Here is a 15683-nt window from a genome sequence, read left to right as displayed (position 1 = left end):
TATCCATGCCCCAAATGTTAAAACTGAATCCATTCAAGTCTTTCTAACTAAATACTTGTTTTATAGAAAATCCATGGAAAAAAGGAACTTGTTTAAATAATATTATGGGATTGCAACCAGCAAAACACAAACTGAGAAAAAGTGCTATTGGGCAAATGACCTGGCTTCTTTAACAAACAAATGGCAAAAAAAAAAAAAAAAAAAAAAAAAAAAAAAAAAAAAAAAAAAAAAAAAAAAAAAAAAAAAAAAAGAAATGAAAAGGAGAGAGAGGAAGAAAGGGAGCAAGAAGAAAAGAAAAATGATGAAAAGTAATTAGAATATTTCCAACATAAAGAAAAGACAAATATTTAAGGTGATAGATACGCCAATTACATTGATTTGATCTTTACAAATTATATGAATGGATGAATTTGTCACATGTATCACCCCCAAAAAAGAGAAAAAGTAAAAGAGAAGACATATCAATTAAATGAGACTTGAGACAATTCAACCAAAAGGAATGCATGGGTCTTGTTTGGATCCTGACTCAAATTAAGAAAAAAAAATTACCTATGAGATACTAAGAAAAATGTGTACACTAATATTAAGAAATTGTTGTGTGTTTTATATATAAATGATAGTTTATTGTAGTGATGTTTTTATCAAAGCAAAAGTATATTCACTTTTATAGCTTATACTGAAGTATTAGATTAAAGTTTATTAATGTAGATTCAGTGTACATGAAATTAGTAGATGAAATTATGTGATTTGGTTTCAAATAACCCTATGAAGTGAGGGTGGGTAGGAAGTAGGTAGGTATAGACGTAGCAGGATCGGTCATATGTGTACCATTTCTGAAGCTGGGTGATGGGTAAGAAGAGGAGGTTTATGCTACTCTTTACTTTTGCATGTTTTAATTTTCCATAATAAAGAGTTAAAATATCTACACCCAGAAGACTGCCTCGTTATACCACCCCATTATTCTACTCTTGTCTGAGGTGCCACTCACTTCTGTTACAGTGGTAGCTTCATGTCTCCCTTCTTTTTCCCTTTCATCCCCACAGCCCATTCTCAGCACTGTGGTCACTGTGCTCAAAACCCTGCAGTGCCTCCCCATCTCTCTTACAGTGAAAGCCAGAGGCCCTAAGTGCCCACAAGGCTACACCTGATTGCCTCCATTGCTGCCAGTCTCCTGCCATTCTTCCCCTTAGCACTTCACAGAGGAAGTGCTGCCTTCCGTACTGCTTCTTGCACACACCAGGTAAATGCTTGTTTGAGGCCTTTGCATGAGCTGCTCTCTGCTTAGAATGCTCTTCCTCCCTGATATCTACCAAAGCTTTGAGGTCTGCCCTGGTGACTCAAGGCTTTGAGTCACATGTAAATTTGGAAACTACTTCCCCCCCATCTTCAGCACCTCCAGTCTCCCTTACCCTGATTTGCTTTTTTTCCATAGCACTTATCACTTTCAAACATACTTTGAAACAAACGTTGCCGATTTACTACGCTTACTGCGTATCATCTCTCTAAAAACTAGATTTCTTAAGGGCAACAAACCTTGTTCTCTTTGTTCATTGATATACCCCAAGTACCTAGAACTCTGCCTGGTCCATAGTAGGTGTTTAATCGATATTTTTGAATGAATGAATCATCTGTTTCAGTGAGGAAAATCGTTGCCTTCTCCATGATGGAAAGGATCCATTGCAAATAATCCACAACCACAGAGCACACGGGCCGCTGAGGATCTGACTCTCCATCAGAGGCTCAGATTTGGCCTCTATGTCTGTCAATTGGGCACTTAGCAGTGGTCAGAGAGGCCTGGGTGAGTACAAGCTTATGTTACTGAATCATTCCATAAACTCTGCACCTTCCACGAAGGCCACTTCATTAATGAGCCCTTTGAGCAATCGCTGGAGTAACTGGAGAAAGAGGCTGCCTGACATTCAGCCAGAGCACGTGACCACAGCCTCCTGATTACTGAAATCTTCCTCAGTAAGGCCTTGGATGAGTATTCTCATAAGATACAAATATTCTCGTACTCTAGATCCATTGGAAGAGGTCCAACAATATGATTCTTCCCTAATCTTGCAGTTTTATTCTTTCCAAATCCTGACCATACAGCTCCAAACACTAGCCACCGCTCATGAATCAGAGTAGAACCTCACCTCTGGACATCTCATCTTCCAGGTAAAGTGGACCACTGGGAATACCCACCTTTGTCACAATCCTCCAGGGATTCCCAAATGTGGTTGTGGTGCTGCAGTTGGCACCCTCAGCTGACGTGAGGGTGTATTTAAACTAGGATAGACTGTTTTTTCCTCCTCTGTCAGTTGGTCATAGGGAACTCACCACTAGGTCACAGTTGCTGGTTGAGAGAGAGAAGTAAAAAAGCAGCAGAATATGAGCTATTCATTGTTTATTCAACTTACCATTGCTTTCAGACCATTCTGGAGTGAGACCTCCTGTAAATCACTTCCACTTAATGATGGAATAATCCTCAATATATTATGAAGTTTTGCTTAGTGGATCAGACAGCTTCCAGTTCATGGGGAACAGCTCAGGTCTCTGATGGGCCATGTTCAAGTGTTCAGTGAAAAAGAAAAGTTACTTGAAGAGAACATAGTTTTGCTCCAAAATTTTATGGTTCTCAACTGTGATTCTCTTGTAGAGCCTTGCTGTAGCCCTTACACAACATCCTGACCAGCCATAACAGTTTTGGGCTCTTTGGATATGCTGGATCCTAAAAGCCAAAGTCCGTGCTGCTTGCGCTATAACCTAGACAAGCTAAAGACCCCTAGCTTGCTCAGGGACCCACTCAAAGATGATAGATTTGTGAGTTATCCAGTTATTGAGTGAGAATAGGCAACCAAATGTGACGTCTGTTGCTTCCAAGATCCAGAGGCGTATCAAATGTTGGGCTTCTTCCTTAAAAGAATAGAAGCAACAATTTAATTTACTATCCCAACATGTTGCAGACACCTAATTGCACAATAAATCCCCATAAAGGAAGAATTAGATTTAATAGAATTTATTTAACTATTAATTTTAACAGCAGAAATCTGTATATTTTGCTGAGAATAGTAGACCAAGGATAGAGGAATATAATTCTGTTTGAGGCTAAATGAATTGATACAGATACACTTGGAAGAGACTCAACTCAATGGACTAGATCAAGCAGCTGGGAGTGATTCTAATTAGTTCTCTCTTGGTGGATCAAAATCTTAGGCAACAATGGCCTTGGAAAAATAAAGTGAGGTAATAACAGGTCCTTGGTATAATGTAGAAGAAAAATTCAAAGATGTATAGAGATGGAATTGTTGCGGTGGATTTATCACACATGTTCCATTCACGTGTGCCCTGTATCTCTTAAAAGGGTATTTCCACAGAGCATTGAAAAATACATTAGTGATAAAAGTACCAGCACCTTTGAAAAGTATAATAGAAATAGATCAAGGGCAAAAGTGAAGACATTGTCTCACAAGTAGGCCCCCTGATTATGATGGAGTCTCAGAGTAGCAGAGACAAAAGAAGGCATGGCTACAATAATGAGAAAATGGTAATGACAATACTATGACTGACAAGAACTTTGGATCATAGAAACAAAATAGGTGAGCAGGCCATATGTATACAAATGACAGTAAACTAGAAGCCTGCTTAGAATCATTGAAGAGAATCATAGTCACCCCATTTTCCTGCCAGTTGCTCTACCAGTCAGGGTTCAGTGGCAGACAATAGAGGCCACCCTAACTGGTTTATGAAGAAAGGAATTTGTTTAGGGTATTAGTGGAAAGACTAGAGAGTAAGGCTCTAGGCTGGGCCTCTAGGAACAACTTCCAGAAGCAAACTGCCAAACTGGCCTGACAAGCCACTATCACCACAGCTGACTCAAGATCCGTGGGGCCTCTGCTGCTACTGCAAAAGTTCTCGAGTCAAAAAGCTGCCTAATTGCCACTCGGTACTACACGATTAGACAACCAAAGGCCATAGCTCAGAAAAAGCAAAATATCCACTTGCATCACCCAGCTTCCAGAATAGCCACACAATTATGATTTAACTAGACTCAAGCTCACTTCTGAGTCTTGCAGGTGGTCTGTTTAGTGGAAAAGAGGCTATATGCAAAGACCCTGGCTTTACCCTTCTACTTCCTATTGAACAAGAAGTCACTCTAGAAGGAGCTTAAATTGCTATTGAAACAGCTACTCTTCAGTATTTACCACCATGTTTCTTTTAGAATGCTCTGTGTGTGTGTGTGTGTGTGTGTGTGTATTCTTTTAGTGTAATTAGTAAAAGTTGCAGACAGAGGGAGTGTATCAAAACAGAATACAGATTTTTAAATTCAAAAGATTTTAGTTCAAATCCATAATGTCCCACTTATTAGTATAAGCCCTTAGACAAGTTACTTACATTTTCTGGGTTTTATTTCCTTCTGTGTAAAATGAAGATAACACCTACCTTGTACAGCTGCTGTCAGCACATTTCTTCTTCCAAGATTTTGCACTTGCTATTCTCTCTGACTGTAATGCTCTTCCCGTGGCAACCACTGTCTGTGACCTCACAACCTTCAGTGCCTGTTCAAATGCTATCTTTTTAAGGAGGTCTTCTGTTGCCACATGTTTAGAATAGCAACATGCCCCAACCCTTATCAACCTCCTTCATCCTACTCTACCTCATGTTTCTCCAATGCCACTTTTCACTATCAAATATTCTAAAATATTCTCATTTATTTATCTGATTGTTTCACCTATTGTTTATGCTTTATGAAGACAGAGACTCTTATCTGTTTTGTTCACTAATGTATGCCCACTGCATCCTATAGAAACCAATATATGGTAAGTGCTGAATTGTGAATTATGAGGATTATATAAAGCGATGAGTGTAAGTGCCTGATAATATGTCTTTCTCATATAAGCACCCAATACATGTTAATCATTAGTATTGGTATTTACTACAGATATGTTTCTATGTCAACAAACATTTATTGAAGACTTAGTATACCAAATACAAACTTTGATCAGAAAAAGGTGTCTCCTTTGACCAACATACAGGTTAGGGGGAAAAGTGTCTCTCTTTGTGAAATTTCCCCAGTAATATACTGGAAGAGATAGATGCATAAAGAGATAATTTCCATATAATACGAAAGTAACATTAGAACTAATAGGCCCTAGGTCTATGTGTTAGGGAAGATAACACTAGCAGTTTTAACAGATGATCCTAGAAATCTTAGAAACTCTCTAAAACAAAACACCCCATCACTTACTCCCAGGGTGAAGGGCAAGGCTCTGCTCCACATGATCATTCAGGATCCTAGGCTCCTTACATCTCATGGTACCACCATCTTCGGGGCTTCCAAACTCTCTGCGAAAGGAGGGAGTATGTGGCAGATCATCCGGGAGACTCTAGAGGCCATTCCTGAAAGTGGCATGCATTCATCCTTCCCACATTTCATCTGCCAGAATTCAATCACAGTTCCTTGCTTATCTCAAGGGGTAGGAAAAATAGTCTAGCTATTGCCCAAGAAGCAGAGGATACAGATCTGCTTATCATCCTGGAAAGTAACTGCCATACTCCCATACTCAGCAAAGGGAAACGTTCAGGGAAATTTTACTGGAGGATATAGCACACAGACATCAAGACAGTAACTTGTGGAGTCATGAAAAGCTGAGTTGAAATTCAGGTAAGAATTAGTAGGCTTAGTTAAATCACTCAAACTCTCCAACCCATTTTAATCTCTAAATAATGGGAATAACAGTAAAATATAATAAAATTGAACCTACAAACTTATTGTGAGGATTAAATGTGTGAAATCCTTTTTTTTTTTTTTTTTTTTTTTTGAGACGGAGTCTCGCTCTGTTGCCCAGGCTGGAGTGCAGTGGTGTGATCTCGGCTCACTTAAATGTGTGAAATCTTAAGCACTGCATAATTACATAGTAAGCATTTAATAAATGTTAGCTCTCAGGAAGAGGAGCAAGTATGAGAAGGCAAGAGGGAACAGAAAGAAGAGCAAAAGGAGACGGAGTTGGAAAATTAGACACAGAGAGGATGTGCTGGGAAATGAAGAAAATGGCTTTAGACTGAAATAGAAAATGTGCAGAGGCATAAGACAATAACATGTGTTCAAGAAACTACAAGCAATTTAGTATATTTGCAGAATAAAATTCTCTTTACTGGAAAATCATGTCAGTCCAGAGAGGGTGAGACCCTAGTAGGCCTTGGTGCCATAATCAGGAGCTTCATCTTGTAACAACTGAAAGCCACTGAAGTGCTTAATCAAGCAGCATATCCAGGTTTGTGCTTCAGATAGATTCTCCTGGTGGTTGTGTAAAAAATAACTTTAAGGTAGGAGAGATTGGCTGGTGGCAGGGAGGGTGGTTGGTTGCTGTGACTATCACCTGGGTTAGAAAAAGAGGGCCAGAGTCACAGATGTGCTAGAGCAGAAGGGTGCAAAACTTGTTTTGTAGGAAACAGTAAAAGTAGTGATTGATTGGAGGTGAAGGAGACAGTCTAGGCTGATTCCCAGGAATTTGGCTTGGACAGCCAGGGGAATGATGTGCCATAAATGGAGAGAGAATGCAGCATAATCTAAAAGCTCCTTGGTCATATTGCAGTTTCATTCTTTTTCTCTTAATGTTGCATTTTATGCTCCATGATTTAATTTTCCAAATCTGTTCCCAAAACAATTTCTAGAAACTTTGACATTCATATTGAGTTTCTTTCTCCCAGAATATCACTTTGTGTCTTCACTAAAAACAAAAAATAGCCTTTGACAATTTCTTGCCTTTATTCTTGAGTCAAGGTAGAAAGTTTACCTATATAATCTCTGTGACCAGTGCCATGTATTCCATGATTCCCCTGTGCACACCATCAGCCTTCAGTGCACATAAGCTCCATCCCAAATTCTCACTTGTCATATTTAATGAAATCTCCAAAGCTGGCATGAACTTTAGAGAAGATTTAAAAACAGCCCCCACACAAGCCACGCGTGGTGGCTCATGCTTGTAATCCCAGCACAAGGCCGAGGTGGGCAGATCACGAGGTCAGGAGATCGAGACCATTCTGGCTAACACGGTGAAACCCCGCCTCTACTAAAAATACAAAAAATTAGCCAGTGTGGTGGCAGGCGCCTGTAGTCCCAGCTACTCAGGAGACTGGGGCACGAGAATGACTTGAACCAGGGAGACAGAGCTTGCAGTGAGCCCAGATTGCGCCACTGCACTCCAGCCTGGGAGACAGAGTGAGACTCCGTCTCAGAAAACAAACAAACAAAAAACTCCACAACCCCCACCCAAACGTTAGTTCTAGACTTTCAGAAAGAGGAACCTCAAGATAAATATATCATTTATGTTTATGCAAAAGTGTGTTGGGTCATCGGACTTCCCAGAGCCATGGAAAAATAACACCTCAAATATTTACATAAGCTGAGGGGATAAGGGGAAAGCCTCAAACCAGTTGCCTTCTATTTTCTGGTTTAATAATGAGGGTTTTCATGACAAAAGGAAGAAAGTTCATCTGCATAAGGCCTTCCTTCTTTGAGAACACATCTGTTCTATTATCTCTTTAAAAAGCCAAAGTCCTCCCCTGGCAGTTACCCAGGGACTGCAGAAAAGAGAACAGAGTTAGATGCAAAACTGGCTACATGATTTGTGGGGCTCAGTGCAAAAAGAAAATGCAAGGCCCTTTGTTCAAAAAGCAAGAAAAAATGTGCCATTAAAGGCACTTTTTCCTTTATTCCATGGTCTCTCCCTTAACTTGTCACGATGCTTCTTTATTTGCTATTTAATGTCATTCTAAGAGAAGAAAAAAATGACATTTTAAATTATCAGTGTGAATTTTTACTGTTCATCTTTATATTTTGCACTATAAAAGCATTTAATCAGTATGCAGGATTATTAAAATTAGACAATACATACTTCATAGCTTATGCACACAGGCATTTTGTTCTTATCAGAACAGTGGAAATGCTATAAAATTTTTAAAAATACGCGATTCTTTTTGTTTTATTTCTTGATATGTGCACATTCTAACAACACTTTCTACCTTTGGTTTATTGATGAGAATGGAAGGAGGGAAAGGTAAAACAACTCCAGGTTGCCCTGTCTTTCCATTTCCTTCTGTTGTTTTCAATGAAAGTGATTAACTAATATAAGGACGTAACATAAGGAAGATATGATAGAGTTCCTTGACTGTTTGTTTCTTAGAAACACCACTGCCTTCTTTCTATATGAGAAGCAAGATCTGGGTCAAATGCAAAGTGATGCCTTCGTGGGGCTGTCGGTCATTGATGTCATACACTTACTTTGTACTTGCTTTGCGTCTCACTGAAGTCCCACTCGTTGTGGGTGCACTTGAAATTCTGTGATCCTGTGATGTTACAATAGTGAACACGCATATTGCAAGTATCTCCTCAGCTCATGCATAGACTCTTATCCAATTAGACTTCATGTACTAAACACAAGTTCAAAGATAGAACTATTACAAGTTTCAAGATGGCAACAACAAAGTGTTAAACCAAGCTCAGGGCCCTTCTGAATGTTGGGCCCTGCGTGACCACATCGGACATATCCGAGGAAGCCAACTGTAGTTGAGTATTTTCATCAAGTCACAAGAGACTGGTGGGAGGGCTCTCCAATGGGGAACTGATCTTCTAGATTTAAACAGGCCCCCAACAATTTCGTACTCTCTTTTAATAAATTCTTTGTAGCTATTTTAACCTGTCATTGGAATTTCTGACCATGACTGTGCTGTGCTTAGGGGGCTACTGAGCATCAAAGCCCTGGCCTAAGAACAGCCTTGATGAAATAGTAATTGTGTGAATGGAAAGAAGACCTGAGGCCAGAGTTCAGAGGGCTAGGCTGATAAACTTTATAACTGCTATTTATGCAGCTTCTGCTATGTGCTTCTAATATTTACTTTACAAACATCTCATTTAATCCTGACAACAGCTAGAAGGCAAGTCTAACTAATACCTGCTTTATAAATGAAAAAACTGGGATTATATCTTGCAAAAATTTTCCCACAGTCACCCAGACAGTGACACAGCTAAGATTCAGTTTCATGTCTGTCCGATTCCCAAACCTATGCTCTTATTTATTATTTATGTATTTAGTTTTGAGACAGGGTCTCACTCTGTCACCCAGGCTAGAGTGCAGTAGTGCAATCTCGGTTCATTGCAACTTCCACCTCCCGAGCTCAAGAGATCCTCCCAGCTCAGCCTCCCAAGTAGCTGGAACTACAGGCACACACCACCACACCTGGCTAATTTTTTATTTTTTTACTTTTTGTAGGGACAGGGTTTTGCCATATTGCCCAGGCTGATCTTGAACTCCTGGGCTCAAGCAATCCACCCACCTCAGCCTCCCAAAGTGCTAGGATTACAGGCATGGGCCAACATGCCCAGCCCAAAACCTATGTTCTTTCCATATAACAAGCTTTCTCCATTGCCAAGGATCAGCATCTGAATAAACAAGGCCAATGCTGTATTGAGATGCCTGCGTGGGAGAAGAGCCACAAAGAAGAGAAGCTGCTTGTGGTGGACATCGAGACATTTTCTTTCCTCATCTCTAGCTGTTGCCCTTATTTATCACATTCAAGTTGGTATAGGTAGTACACTCAGAAAATTGTGAAATATTCCAGTAGATTCTTTTTTCTTCTTCCCCTTTTTGAGCTAGGATTTCCCTCTGTTGCTCAGGTTGGAGTACAGTGGTACAATCTAAGCTCACTGCAGCCTCAACCTCTCAGGCTCAAGCAATCCTTCTGCCTCAGTCTCCCAATTAGCTGGGACTACAGGCACGCACCACCATACCTGCCTACTTTTTGTATCTTTTGTAGAGACACGTTCTCACTATATCTCACTATATCGCCCAGGCTCTTCTCAAATTCCTGGGCTCAAGCGATCCTCCTGCCTATACCTCCCAAAGTGCTGGGATTACAGGCATAAGCCACCATGCCTGCCCTCCAATAGATTCTTAATAAACCTTTTTATACTGCTCTAGAATATTTAAACCACAAAAAACAAATTCACAAAGTAGTGACTTATGCTATTACATGGATGAGCCTCAGAAACATTATACTCAGTGAAAGAAGCCAGATACAAAAGAGAACAAATTATATGAATTCATTTCTGTGTTCAGAAAAGGCAACTCTATAGAGAAAAAAAGTCAACTGGTAAACAGTTAGTAGTCTGGGTTGTTGGTGGGAATTGAGAGTGACTGCAAATGGATGCCAGGTTTCTTTCTGAGGTGGTGAAAATGTTCTAAAATTAGATGATGGTGATAAAAATGAGTGAATAATATCATTAAATATTGTACCTCAATAGAGCTGTTAAATACATAGGCAGTCACCCAGGGTTTTTCATAAGCATCCATTAGCATAAGTAAAGACAACTGGTAGAAAGGCTGACGTGCAGAAAGTGAATAGAACTTTGAAAAAGCAACAGATTTTGGTGTCATGTAGACAAAGGTTTCGAATATATTGAGTGTGATTTTTCACACCAGCCTAGTGAGGTGGGCATTGTGGTCCCCTTTTTTTTTTTTTTTTTTTTTTTGAGACAGAGTCTCTCTCTATCGCCCAGGCTAGAGTGCAGTGGTGCAATCTGGGCTCACTGCAAGCTCCGCCTCCCGGGTTCACGCCATTCTCCTGCCTCAGCCTACCTAGTAACTGGAATTACAGGCGCCGCCACCACACCCGGCTAATTTTTTGTATTTTTAGTAGAGACGGGGTTTCACCGTGTTAGCCAGAATGGTCTCGATCTCCTGACCTCATGATTCACCCGTTTCAGCCTCCCAAAGTGCTGGGATTGCAGACATGAGCCACCGCGCCCGGCCTGTGGTCCCCATTTTAAGGATGAAGAAACTTAAGCTCAGGTTTAATAATTTGCTCAGGGTCACCCAGCTGGTGAGTGGCAGAGCCCTGAGTTTTTCTGGTAACAGGGCCTGTGCTCCTTCACCTCTCCATCGTGACAGAACATCGCCTGTAAGACTTTCCCTCAGGAAAATCCAATATTAATATTTAAGAAATTAAATCTTCGTTTTGCCCAGATTTGTTTTCACTGCCAGCACTTTCTCTTCATCTGTATCAACTCTCTCTCCCCATTTACCATAGTATATTTTGTGGCCATAGCATCCTGCTTGTCAGTATACAAAATTCTGCTCATCCCTCCAGGAGCTCCTGAGAGGCTCTGCCCACTCTCCAAACTGACTGACAGAGCCCAAGAGCTGCTCCAAGCCCACTCGGTGATCATGAGATTACTGTGGTTAATTCCACACTGCCTGTTTAAATACGCCCTCCAAGAACCTTTAGTTTTTATCTCTCTGTGTTATAAATAGTACAGTGGTTATTTATAAACTTCAGAACTCTAAGTTTCCATTTTCTGTCACCAAAATCGTCCCCTAGTAATTACTCTTGAGAGGTAACTATTAAACCGTGGCCCCTGCTGCTGCTACAGCTGGCTGTAGGAAGATCTTGCATCTAGATTCCTGTTCAGATACCTGTGACTGTTGAATCTCTTTGTTGAAATTTTTAGGCTCATGCTCAGACAGCTCTCTACCACTTTTGGCTTTTGGCTTATGAGGTGCTTGAAAGTAAAGTGTGCAATTTCTTTGAACTTCAGTTTTTCTCATCTATAAAATGAGGATAAAAATACCTCCCTGAAAGAATATTTTCTGTGTTTTTTTCCCTGTTGATTCAAAGGTTAAATAAGGTAATATTTACAAAGTATCTGGTGTGATGCTGTGTTACAGTAATCATCCAATATATGGTAACTCTTATTGAGATAAGGGTAAGGATCTCCTTCAGTTGAGAAAAAGGCATATCTACACATTCTACATACTGAAACCAACCACAAATGACCAAAAAACAAAAAAACAAACAAAAAAAGAAACTCCATCCTCAGTGAAACTTTTGAAAACCCACATTCCCCGACTTATAAACTCTGGAGAGCAGCTTCTAACCACAGTGAAATTAAAATTCAAATCAAACCAAGGGAAGAATTGAGGTGGCAAGAAACACAGGCTCCAATACACTTCTAAAGGAAAAGCTCCAAGTTTTCCAAAAGTAAGGGGCAAAGTCCTGAAGCTCCAAACCAGTAAACTCATACTCAGAAGACAAGGTGTTGGGAGTATGGAAACTGTAGCAACATCCTCAAGTCCCATAGAACACTCAAAAAAACAGGGACATACGGTCCAAATGAGACACTTTGCAGAGGTGAGGAGAGATGGTATACACAGTACTGGCTCTGCAGATGTGAACATTATTTGCTGAAGAGAAGTACATGCTAAATCACCACATGAGGAAATATTCTGAAGCAAAATACCTAGGTCCAAGCTGTCTGCTGCCTCAGCTCACACACCAGCTTGTCCCACAAGCTGCTCTTCAGTCAATAGAGAGCTGAGAAAGTGTGGCCCTTGTTGAGAGATAAGCCGTAATCAGACTGTCACTAGCATGGGACTCAGGCATGTAGACAGAATGAAAAAGTGTAGGCAGTAAAAGAGTATAGGCAGAAGAAGCACAACGCCACCCAGCCACCCGGAAAAAATCAGACAACCTCTTCTCCATGACATCAGAGAAATTTTAAAAATAAAGTCTCTTTTTCATGTAATGACACTTTGGGCTTGAAAAAATGTAGCAGAAACAGAAGACTATTGAGGGTAAATTAATAAAGTTCAAAAACCAGAAGAGGAAAATCAGCCATATTAAAATCAGAAAATAAAAAATGAATAAAAATTGCTGAAAATATAGTAAATGAAAGATGGATTTGATAAAACTAAACAAAATAAAATAGGAAAGAACAAAGGTTTAAATTATTACAGAGAAAATAATTGATATGAGTGACAGATAAAAGATCTCCAATATTCCCATAAGTGGTATTCTGAAGCCAACAGAATAAATGCAAATGAAAAATATTTAAAGATATAATAGAAGAAAGCATCCAGAAAACTGATACAGAATTAGCAACATGACATATTTAGATAAAGTTACTATACTTCAGAGATTTTTAAAAAAAGAATTTAATGGACTTTGGGAGGCCAAGGTGGATAGATCACCTAAGATCATGGGCTCAAGACCAGCCTGGCCAACATGGCAAAACCCCGTCTCTACTACAAATACAAAATTAGCAGGGTGCAGTGGCACACGCCTGCAATCCCAGCTACTCGGCAGGCTGAGGCAGGAAAATCACTTGAACCCAGGAGGTAGAGGTTGCAGTGAGCTGAGATGGTGCCACTGCACTCCAGCCTGGGTGACAGAGACTCCATTTCAAAAAAAAAAATTGAAGAATTTGGTGGACAACCAGAAAAAAGTCAAGTTATGTGGAGGAGGGGAAAAAACTGTCTTCAAACTCATAGCTGCCTTCAAAACTAGAAGACAATAGTCTAATGTTTAAAGACCCTCTAGAGAAGAAAGATTAACCCAAGAATTTTAAATCCAGATATATTTCAGGAATAAAGCAAAGACATACTTTCTAACGTGCAAGAACTCCATGATTGTGGCACTTTAAGACAAAACATGACTTAAAACCTATGATGAGTATTGAATTCAATTAAATAGAACACTCAAATCAGGAAATTATGAGAATTATGGGGTTATAGAACACAGTGTAAATATTATAAACCCTGAAAATATAGAAATTATACTATTAGTAATAAAAATCAGGAGGTGGAGGATATGAAAACATATGGGATAAAGTAATAGCAGGCCGATTCCTTTCTTTTTTAATAGGAAATAAGTAGATATATTATCCATCAAAAAAGATAGCTATAAGAATACCAGAGTTACAAGGTTAACCACTGGGATAACTAAGAACAAACTATAATTCCTTCAAAACATGAGCAGTGCTGTACGCTCTTTAAAAATACAAAGGATTGAAAGAAAATAAAACATTTAAAAGCAAAAGTTTGATAACATGAATTATATAACAGAGTTAAGACCAACCACATTTGTCTTACGAATGTGGAAATATGATAATTTCATCAAAGAAATAGATTTGTAATCTAAAAACAAAACCCAAGCATATATTATATGCAAGAAATAATTCTAAAACAAAGTAGTCTAAGACATGATAAAATGGTGACAAAAGCATACAGCCATGCAAACAAATGAGAACAAGAATCATGACATTAATATCAAACAAGTCTAATTCAGCTAAAACAATAAAGTATTAAATCACACCCAAAACAATAAAGTATTAAATCACACCCAAAAAACTACTCTATAATTATAGAGAGTACAACCTGCAACAAATATTGGCTATGAATTTTTATGCATCAGATCTTGTACTTTAAAATTTTATAAATCAGTGAAAAATAAGTATTACATGAGGTTATAGAAGATTTATTTAACATATTCAATAACTGGCTATAATAAATATATGTGAAACACCCTGTTCTGAAGATGAAGAATACATCTTCTTTTATTTTTAAAGGTCCATGAAATACTTATCAAAAAAAAAAAAGAGGAGAAAAAAGACCATATTAGATCACAAAGAAAATCTCAATAAATTCCAGAAAGTAGTAAATTCCAGAAACTACATATATCACGTTGTTGTATTAAAATGCAATGAATGGTAAAATGTCACTATTAATAGCAAAACCAGACAAAGAAAAATCTACCATCTAGATATTTTTAAATGTTTCAAAAGTTCCTGCATTAAAGAAATCAAAACTGAAATAGTAAACTGTGTACAACATATTGTAATGAAAAGAATATATCAGAACCTATAGAACATGACTAAAGCACTGAAGAAAATTCACAGCCTTGAACATTTAAATTACTAAATAAGAAAACTGAAAATACATAAACGTTTAATTTAAGAATTTAGAAAGCAAAAATATACCTAAGAAAAGCAGAAATGCACACGTTAGAAAACAAAACAACAGAGCTGGTAATTAAAGAGCTAATTTTGCTTCGAAAGAAAAAAATAAACAAATGCCAAGGAACAAAAAACAGAATTGCCCGGGAATAAGATAGAAAATTTAAACAGATAAATTATCATAGTAGAATTTTAAACAGTTTCCGAGGAACAATCCCATTATAGAAATATATCAGTATAAGAGAGTTTCAAAGACAAATCTTTCTAACTTTCAAAGAATAAATAATTGCAAGTTACTTAAATGGTCCTGAGGCACACAAAAATTAAAACTAGAAGGATTTTTTTTTTTTTTTTTTTTTGAGACAGGGTCTTACTTTCCCACCTAGGCTGGAGTGCAGTGGTGTGATCTCGGCTCACTGCAACCTTGGCCTCCTGGGTTCAAGCGATTCTCCTGCCTCAGCCTTCTGAGTAGCTGGGACTACAGGCACATGCTACCATGCCCAGCTAAGTTTTTGGATTTTTAGTAGTGATGGGGTTTCACTGTGTTAGCCAGGATGGTCTTGATCTCCTGACCTCGTGATCCACCTGCCTCAGCCTCCCAAAGTGCTGGGATTACAGGTGTGAGCCACCGCACCCTGCCGGACCTTTTTCTTAATATGATAACAATTATGTATCTCAAGCCAAAAATTAAATTTGTATTTAATGAAGAGCACCAAAATAGTTCCCAGTAAGGCTGGAAAAACGGTAATTTAGAAATGTTCTGGTAGTGTGTTTTAGTGAGAAGAAGACAGTTTGAAACAACCCTAAAAATTTAGTGACTCAACACATAATAGCTTATTTTAATTCAAGTTACATGTCCAACATGAACTGGCAACAGATCCAGGCTCACAGAGGCTTCACCATTTTG

At 38.8% G+C, this 15683-nt stretch overlaps 1 long non-coding RNA gene across 3 annotated transcripts in view; it reads right to left on the bottom strand.

The window, feature by feature from the left end:
• The window catches only part of LOC103876822, a 58269-nt gene extending 52569 nt beyond the window's left edge, over positions 1-5700 (bottom strand). For 2 of the 3 annotated variants that reach the window (XR_004177798.1, XR_004177799.1), the window contains exons 1-2: positions 4429-5210; positions 2406-2901 (exon numbers count right to left, since the gene is read on the bottom strand). This is a non-coding gene — a long non-coding RNA (uncharacterized LOC103876822). Of the gene's footprint in view, positions 1-2405; positions 2902-4428; positions 5211-5233 lie in introns of those variants that run through there. The other variant, XR_004177800.1, reaches the window with a different exon arrangement.
• Positions 5701-15683: the final 9983 nt, after the last annotated feature.

The sequence above is a fragment of the Papio anubis genome, chromosome 1 (genome assembly GCF_008728515.1).
Source record: "Papio anubis isolate 15944 chromosome 1, Panubis1.0, whole genome shotgun sequence".
In the NCBI taxonomy this organism is placed as follows: Eukaryota; Metazoa; Chordata; class Mammalia; order Primates; family Cercopithecidae; genus Papio; species Papio anubis.
Note: the sequence above shows the minus strand (reverse complement) of the source record. Positions and strands in the feature narration are given on the sequence as shown.